This window comes from Lynx canadensis, chromosome B3 (genome assembly GCF_007474595.2).
Source record: "Lynx canadensis isolate LIC74 chromosome B3, mLynCan4.pri.v2, whole genome shotgun sequence".
Classification (NCBI taxonomy): domain Eukaryota; kingdom Metazoa; phylum Chordata; class Mammalia; order Carnivora; family Felidae; genus Lynx; species Lynx canadensis.
Genome location: NC_044308.2, coordinates 146,517,092 through 146,526,984, shown reverse-complemented (window position 1 = coordinate 146,526,984; position 9,893 = coordinate 146,517,092). Strand labels below are relative to the sequence as shown.

Genomic DNA, 9,893 nt, shown 5'->3' with positions numbered 1-9,893 from the left:
ATAGAAAGGGAAGGAAAACTTCCAGACTCATTCGATGAAGCCAGCATACTTCGATTCCTAAACCAGAGACCCAGCAACAACACAACTACAGCCCAATATCCCTGATGAATATGGATGAAAATATTCTATATAAGATACTAACAAATCGAATTCAACAGCATATAAAAAGAATTATTCACCATGATCAACGGGATTTATTCCTGGGCTGCAGGCCTGATTCAACATTCGCAAATCAAGCAGTGTGATACATCACATTAATAAAAGGAAAGATAAGAACCATATGATCTTGTCAATCGATGCAGAGAAAGTATTTGACAAAACTCAGCATCCTTTCTCAGTAGAAACCATCAAGACACTCGGGATAGAAGGAACACACTTGAACTCATAAAAGCCATTTATGAAAAGCCCACAGCTAATATCATCCTCAATGGGGAAAAATTGAGATATTTCACTGCTGGTGTTTCACATAGTGTTGCAAGTGCTAGCATCAGCAATCAGACAACAAAAGGAAATCAAAGGTATCAAAATTGGCAAAGATGAAGTCAGGCTTTCACTTTTTGAAGATGACATGATACTACACATGGAAAACCAAATAGACTCCACCAAAAGTCTGCTGGAACTGATACATGAAATCAGAAAAGTCGCAAGATACAAAAGCAATGTACAGAAATCAGTTGCATTCTTATACACTAACAGTGAAGCAACAGAAAGACCAATAAAGAAACTGATCCCATTCACAATTGCACCAAGATTCATAAAATACCTAAGAAGAAACAAACCAAAGATGTAAAAGATCTGTATGCTGAAAACTATAGAAAGCTTATGAAGGAAACTGAAGAAGATGCAAAGAAATGGAGAAACATTCCATGCTCACGGATTGGAAGAATAAATATTGCTAAAATGTCAATACTACCCAAATCAATCTACACAATCAAAATTGCAATCCCAATCAAAATTGCACCAGCATTCTTCTCGAAGCTAGAGCAAGCAATCCTAAAACTTGTATGGAACCACTAAAGACCCAGAATAGCCAAATATTGAAGAAGAAGACCAAAGTGGGAGGCATCACAATCCCAGACTTTAGCCTCTACTTCAAAGCTGTCATCATCAAGACAGCATGGTATTGGCACAAAAACAGACACATAGACCAATGGAATAGAATAGACACTCCAGAATTGGACCAAAAATGTATGGCCAACTAATCTTTGACAAAGCAGGAAAGAATATCCAATGGAAAAAAGACAGTCTCTTTAACAAATGGTGCTGGAGGAACTGGACAGCAACATGCAGAAGAATTAATCTAGACCACTTTCTTACACCATTCACAAAAATAAACTCAAAACAGATAAAGGACCTGAATGTGAGACAGGAAACCATCAAAACCCTAGAGGAGAGAGCAGGAAAAAACCTCTCTGACCTCAGCCACAGCAAATTCTTACTTCACACATCTCCAGAGGCAAGGGAATTAAGCACAAAAATGAACTATTGGGACTTCATGAAGATAAAAAGCTGCACTGCAAAGGAAACAATCAGCCAAATTAAAAGGCAGCCAACGGAATGGGAAAACATATTTGCAAATGACATATCAGACAAAGGGCTAGTACCCAAAATCTATAAAGAACTCATCAAACTCCACACCTGATAAACAAATAATCCAGTGAAGAAAGGGGCAGAAGACATGAATAGACACTTCTCTAAAGAAGACATCCAGATGGCCAACAGGCACATGAGAAGATGCTCAACGTCACGCCTCATCAGGGAAATACAAATGAAAACCACACTGAGATACCACCTCATGCCAGTCAGAGTGGCTAAAATGAACAAATCAGGAGACTATACATGCTGGAGAGGATGTGGAATAACGGGAGCCCTCTTGCACTGTTGGTGGGAATGCAAATTGGTGCAGCCATTCTGGAAAATAGTGTGGATGTTCCTAAAAAATTAAAAATAGGTCTACCCTATGACCCAGCAATAGCACTGCTAGGAATTTACCCAAAGGATACAGGAGTGCTGATGCATAGGGGCACTTGTACCCCAATGTTTACAGCAGCACTCTCACCAATAGCCAAATTATGGAAAGAGTCTAAATGTCCATCAACTAATGAATGGATAAAGAAATTGTGGTATAAATTCAAAATGGAGTATTACCTGACATTGAGAAAGAAGGAAATGTGGCCTTTTGTAGCAACATGGATGGATCTGGAGAGTGTTGTGCTGAGTGAAATTAGTCATATGGAGAAAGACAGATACCGTATGTTGTCACTCTTATTTGGATCCTGAGAAACTTGACAGAAGACCATGGGGAAGGGGAAGAAAGAAAAAGTTAGAGAGGGAGGGAGTCAAACCATCACAGACTCTTGAAAACTAAATAAACTGAGGGTTGATGGGGGGTGGGAGGGAGGGCAGGGTGGGTGATGGGTATTGAGGAGGGCACCTGTTGGGATGAGCATTGGGTGTTGTATAGAAACCTATTTGACAATAAATTTCATGTTTACAAAATAATCTAATTTAATTGTCATTACTATGTTTTTTTAAGTTTTATGTAAATTTTTTCAAATTCTATTTTATTTCCATCATTTTACTTTAGTCTACTACAGTATATTCACTTTTTCAAATTATGAAATGATTTCTTTTTTTCTTTTCTTTATCTTTATTCTCTTTTTCATTACTTTTTTCTTAAATACAGAACAAAAAATTCAAAATTTTTATTAAAAATATTTTTATTTAGGGGCGCCTGGGTGGCGCAGTCGGTTAAGCGTCTGACTTCAGCCAGGTCACGATCTCGCGGTCCATGAGTTCGAGCCCCGTGTCGGGCTCTGGGCTGATGGCTCAGAGCCTGGAGCCTGTTTCCGATTCTGTGTCTCCCTCTCTCTCTGCTCTTCCCCCGTTCATGCTCTGTCTCTCTCTGTCCCAAAAGTAAATAAACGTTGAAAAAAAAATTAAAAAAAAATATTTTTATTTAATTTTTTCTACTATATACTTTACTTTTGTCTATATTATTTTCAAATTCTATTTTACTCCCATCTACCCATTTTACTCTACATCAGTGTATGCATTTTTTCAAATTCTCAAATGATTTACTTTGCCCCCTTTTTTTCCCCTAATCTGTCAAACCACTTTCAACACCTAAACAAAACACACCTAGGATCTAGCATTAACTATTAGATTTGTGTGTGTGTGTGTGTGTGTGTTTAATTTTTAATTTTAATATTTTTGAAATTTTGTTTGTTTTATTTCAATATTTCTACTTCATTAGTTCCTTTTCTCTCTTCAAAATGACAAAACAAAGGAATTCACCCCAAAAGAAAGACCACGAAGAAACGACAGCCAGGAATTTAACCAACACAGGTACAAGCAAGATGTCTGAACCGGAATTTAGAATCACGATAATAAGAACTAGCTGGAGTCAAAAATAGATTAGAATCCCTTTCCGAATAGATAAGAGAAGTAAAAAAAAAAAATAGCCAGAATGAAATTAAGAATGCTATACCTGAACTGCAATCACAGATGGATGCAGCTGTGGTAAGGATGGATGAGGCAGAACAGAGAATCAGCGATATAGAGGACAAACTTATAGAAAATAATGAAGCAGAAAAAAAGAGGGAGATTAAGGCAAAAGAGCATGATTTAAGAATTAGAGAAATCAGTGACTCATTAAAACGGAACATCAGAATCATAGCGTTCCCAGACGAGGAAGAGAGAGTAAGAGGGGTAGAAGGGTTATGTGAGCTGATCATAGCAGAAAACTCCCTAACCTGGGGAAAGACACAGACATCAAAATCCAGGAAGCACAGAGGACCCCCATTAGATTCAACAAAAACTGGCCAGCAACAAGGCGTACCATAGTCAAATTCACAAAATACTCAGGCAAGGAGAGAATCATGAAAGCAGCAAGGAAAAAAAGTCCCTAACATACAAGGGAAGACAGATCAGGTTTGCAGCAGACCTATCCACAGAATCTTGGCAGGCCAGAAAGGAGTGGTGGAGTCTATTCAGTGTGCTGAATCAGAAAAGTATGCAGACAAGAATTCTTTATCCAAGAAGGCTGTCATTCAAAATAGAAGGAGAGATAAACGTTTCCCAGACAAACAAAAATTAAAACAGTTTTTGACCACTAAACCAGCCCTGCAAAAAATTTTAAGGGGGACTCTCTGAGGGGACAAAATATCTATATACACATATATATATATTTATAATGTGTGTGTGTGTGTGTGTATCAAAAGCAAGAAAGATTAGAAAGGACCAGAGAACACCATCACAAACTCCAGCTCTACAAGCATCATCATGGCAATAAACTCATATCTTTCAGTACTCACTCTAAACCTCAGTGGACTCAATGCCTCAATCAAAAGACATAGGGTAACGGAATGGATAAGAAAACAAGATCCATCTATATGCTGTTCACAAGAGACCCACTTTAGACCTAAAGGCACCTTCAGATTGAACATAAGGGGATGGAGAACCATCTATCATGCTAATGGTCAACAAAAGAAAGCCCGAGTAGCCATACTTATATCAGACAATCTAGACTTAAAAATACTGTATCAAGAAATGCAGAAGGGCATTATATCAGGATCAAGGGGTCTATAGATGAAGAAGACCTAATCATTGTAAACATTTTTGTGCCAAATGGGAGAGCACACAAATATATAAATCAATTAATCACAAACATAAAGAAACTCACCGATAGTAATACCATAGTATTAGGAGACTTCAACACCCCACTCACAGCAATGGACAGATCATCTCAACAAAAAATCGACAAGGAAAGAATGGCTTTGAATGACACACTGGACCAGATGGACTTAACAGATATATTCAGAATATTTCATCCTAAAGCATCAGAATATGCATTCTTCTGCAGCGCACATGGAACGTTCTCCAGAATAGACCATATACTGGGACACAAATCAGCTCTAACTAAGTACAAAAAGATTGAGATCATACTGTGCATATTTTCAGACCACAATGCTATGAAACTCGAAATCAACCACAAGAAAAAATTTGGAAACGTAAAAAATACTTGGAGACTAAAGAACATCCTACTAAAGAATGAATGGGCTAACCAAGCAGTTAACAGGAAGTTAAAAAGTATATGGAAGTCAATTAAAATGATAATACCACAACCCAAAACCTCTGGGACGCAGTAAAGGTGGTCATAAGATGAAAGTATATAGCATTCCAGGCCTTCCTAAAGAAGGAAGAAAGATCTCAGATACACAACCTAACCTTACACCTTAAGGAGCTGGAAAAAGAACAGCAAATAGAACCCAAAACCAGCGGAGACAGGAAATAATAAAGATTACAAAAGAAATTAATGCTATCAAAACCAAAAAAAAACAGTAGACCAAATCAATGAAACCGGAAGGAGGTTCTTTGAAAGAATGAACAAAATTGATAAACCACTAGCCAGTTTGATCCAAAAGAAAAAGGAAAGGATGCAAATAAGTAAAATCAAGAATGACAGAGGAAAGATCACAACCAACACAACAGAAATAAAAACAATAATAAGAGAATATTATGACCAATTATATGCCAATAAAATGGGCAATCTGGAAAAAATGGACAAATTCCTAGAAACATATACACGACCAAACTGAAACAGAAAGAAATATAAAAATTTGAACAGACCCATAACCAGTAAGGAAATAGTATTAGTAGTCAAAAATCTGTCGAAAACAAGAGTCCAGGGCCAGATGGCTTTCCAGGGGATTCTACCAAACATTTAAGGAAGAGTTAACACCTCTTCTCTTGAAGCTGTTCCAAAATACAGAAACGGATAGAAAACTTCCAGACTCTTTCTGAAGCCAGCATTACCTTGATTCCAAAAACAGACAGAGACCACACTACAAAGGAGAACTATAGACCAATTTCCCTGATGAACATGGATGCAAAAATCCCCAAAAAGATATTAGCCTACCGGATCCTACAATACATTAAAAAAATTATACACCAAGACCAAGTGGGATTTATACCTGGGATGCAGGGCTGGTTCAATATCTGCAAAACAAGTAACGTGATTCATCACATCAATAAAAGAAAGGACAAGAACCGTATGATCCTCTCCGTAGATGCAGAGAAAGCATTCAACAAAATATGGCATCCTTTCTTGATTAAAACCCTCAAGAAAGTAGGGATAGAAGGAGCACACCTCGAGATCATAAAAGCCATATATGAATGACCCAACACTAATATCATCCTCAATGGGGAAAAACTGAGAGCTTTAATGTGCTTAGTGTTACTACAATAGTGAAGAACTAAGGTTTCTCTGCACAGCATTCTGGGGCCTAAATTCCTTTTTCTGGTGCTAAGGACATTTCTCCCCTCCTGGTACAAAAAGGGTGTATTTCACATAGGAGATTTATATTCTGTTTAGGGAACAAAGGATGGTCAGTGCATCTCTGCACTGGCTGTTTCTCAAGCAAGTTTCATTCCAGTGGCATATTTGGGGTGGCATATTCTGCTCCCCTCCACCATGTAATGCTGGAGTAGAGACACTGGAATAAATGTACTGTGAGTCTTGACAGGAACCTCCCTGCAGGGCTGGGCCTAGACGGCAGGGGCCTTTCAGTACTACCCAGCACCAGGCTGATACCCCCGGTGACTAGGTGCACAAGGGGTGAGGAAGGCTTTCCTGTCAGAAGCCAGTGTTTCCTTTTCCTGAAAGCAATCTAAAATATGAGTAGGATGAGGGATGCTAAAGGGTGTGTAAATATCCTGTTCCATAAGAGCATTTAATGAACTCAGGCAGTGAGAAGACACTCGAAGACGCGGCTAGTCCCGGGCTTTTAGAAATCTTCATCTAAGAGACGGAAGCCAGGATGCATTTATTACCCCATTTTGTGCAGCAGTTTGGAGACACGCTTATCCAGGAATAAGACGTTCAGATATCAGAGCCAACAACAGGTTCAGGTGGCCTCAGCCTCATTCAACACTGGTCCACAATGGGGAGAATTTTCTGTAATGTCTTATCACTCAGTGGCAGGAGCTCAGTCTGCACACAGTTCAGAATCTGGCCAAGGACCCATGTCCTCAAACAAGGATTAGACTGGTGCTCTCTGAGTCCCAATGTACACGGTCTCTGGGACCGTCTCCAGATGGTTCTGGTCCTGTGTATGAAATCCTCTGTCTCATGAGTATGCAAATAGTCCTAAGAGCACTAGGTTAAGTACGGGTGTGTCTGTGCCCTCACAGCATCACTGTAAAACGCCATCCTCTACCGGAGACCCTGTGACACATCCCCTCACAATGGACTGGAGCTGGAGAATCCTCTACCTGGTGGCAGTGGCGACAGGTAAGGGTCAGCCAAGAGCCTGGACACAGGAGAGGACCAAGACCAGTCAACATTGACTTCATCCACTCTTGTCCCCTCTCTACAGGTGTGCACTCCCAGGATTTAATGGTGCATCTGGGGCTCAAGTGAGGAAGCCTGGGGCATCAGTGAAGACCTTCTGCAAAGCATCTGGATACAGCTTCACTGATTACTATATGCACGGGTGCGACAGACTCCTGCACAAGGGCTTGAGTGGATGGGAAGCATTGACCCTGAAGATGGTGCTACAAGTAATGCACAGAAGTTCCAGGGCAGACTCACTCTGATGGCAGACACATCCACAAACACAGCGTACATGGAACTAAGCAGTCTGAGGTCTGCAGACACAGCCGTGTATTACTGTGCAAGGACACAGTGAGGGGTTGTCAGTGTGAGCCCAGACACAAACCGCCCTGTAGAAGAAGATCAGGACCGCCAGGGGGTGCACACTATGCACCATTCTGTTTGTGTTCCCAGGAGCAGGTGCAGGTAGGGGTTGCTGGAAGGTTATGGGCCATGGCCTGGGGCTTCTTCTCCATAAAGCTATTTTCCCCAGGAAGCCTCTCTGGACACATGATTCTGTGCTTACCTACTTGGGTCTGGTTTACAAAGTTTGTTTTACCAGGAAAACTATACTTACATGAACAAGAGATAGAGTCTCTTACAATTGGTTACCCTTGTACTAAATATCAATGGTTTACACGTATCCTGATGTACATCAACTGAACATTTACAGGAGTCCCAGGTGTGCTCACTTTGCATCTAGGACCACAGGATCCCATAGCTCCTCGTTATCCTCACCCTGCTCTTGTCCCAAACACCATGACACTTCATTCATGTCACTTTGCTTCTCAGAACTTTATATGTGTTACAGTTTTCTTCAAATACTTGAAACTACAAGAGAAAAAGCATCTACGTGTATTAGTAAGGATAATCCTGAGGAACAGAACACAGAGCACATTGGCTTACATGACTAAATAGGCTGAGAAATCCCATGATATACTATCACATGCTGGATACCCAGTAAAGTCAGTGGTGTAATTCTCATCTGATTCCAAACTAGTGTCAAGTCTGAGAACGTGGGGACCTGATGGTTTAACTTTCACTCCAAGGGCAAGAGAAAGTCAATGTTACAGCTCAAGCAGGCACACAAGAAGTAAAAATGAGAGAATTTGCTTCACTTTTATTTCTATTCTATTCATAACCTTAATGGATTGGGTGATGCCCACTTCCCAAGACACCAAACGCAAGAACACAGTGCACACAGCACTCACCAAAAACCCTTCCTGAAGTGCCAGTCTCCGTACAGCAAATGAACTCTTCTTAATGTAGCCATTACTCTCAGAAGCTGAAAACATAACAGGTTTTCTAAAACACAGAAGAAGACAGAGACCTAGACAATATGAGAATATGGAGGAATCCATCCCCAAAGAGAGAACAAGAAAGGATCATATCCAGGGATCTAATCAAAACAGATATAAGGAATAGGCCTCAAACAGAACTTAAAACAACAATAGTAAGGATAATGGATGGGCTTGAGAACAGCATAGAAGACATCAAGGATATGCATACCACAGAGATAAAAGATATAAAAACTGGTCAACCGTTAAATTTAAAAATGCTATGAAAGAGACATGATGCTTACTGCACATAATAATGGGTGGAAGCAGCAGAGGAATGACTAAGCGATATAGAAGATAAAATTATGGAAAATAAGGAATCAGAAAAGAGAGTGTAAACTAACGTCTTGGGTTATGGAGGTAGACTTAGAGAACTCAGCCACTCTGTACAGTGTAGTAACATTCCTTTCATAGGAGTCCCAAAAGAAGAGAGCGGAAAAGGGACAGAAGGTTTATTTGTGCAAATTGTAGCTGAAAGTTGCCCTAACCCAAGGAAGGAAATGAACATCCAAATCCAGAAGGCACAGAGAACTCCTATCAAAATCAACAAAAGGAGGCCATTACCAAGATAAATCATAGAAATTGACATAATATAGAGATAAAGGAAATCCTAAAAGCATCAAGAGAAAAGAAGTCCCTAAGAAGGGAAGGCAAATAAGGTTAGTTCCCTTCACAGAAACTTACCAAGAGAGAAGGGAGTGTCATCATACATTCAATGTGCTGAATGGGAAAAAAATAGGCAGACAAGAATACTTTATCCAGGAAGTTTGTCATTGAGAAGAAGGAGAGATAAAGAGCTTCCCAGACAAACAAAATCTAAACGAGTCTGTGAACCCTAATCCAACCCTGCAAGAAATACTAAAGGGGACTCTTTGAGTGCGAAAGAAAGACAAAAAGCAACAAACACTAGAAAGGAACACAGAAAATCTCCAGAAAAAAATTACTTTACAGAAACATTGTGATAACACAATTACACTAATATCATATCTTTCAGTAATCACTGTGAATGTAAATGAACTAAAAAGTCCAGTCAAAAGACACAGGGTATCAGAATGGATTAAAAAAACAAGATCCGTGTATATTCTGCTTGTAAAAGACTCCTTTGAGACCTAGAGAGACCTGTTGATTGAAAGTGAGGGGTTGCAGAACAATTTATCATGCTACTGGACATAAAAAGAAAG

The 9,893-nt window shown here is 39.7% G+C and overlaps 1 pseudogene; it reads left to right on the top strand.

Moving 5' to 3' along the window:
• The first annotated feature begins 7,177 nt into the window (after nt 1-7,177).
• On the top strand, nt 7,178-7,691 carry LOC116737915 (annotated as a pseudogene).
• Nucleotides 7,692-9,893: the final 2,202 nt, after the last annotated feature.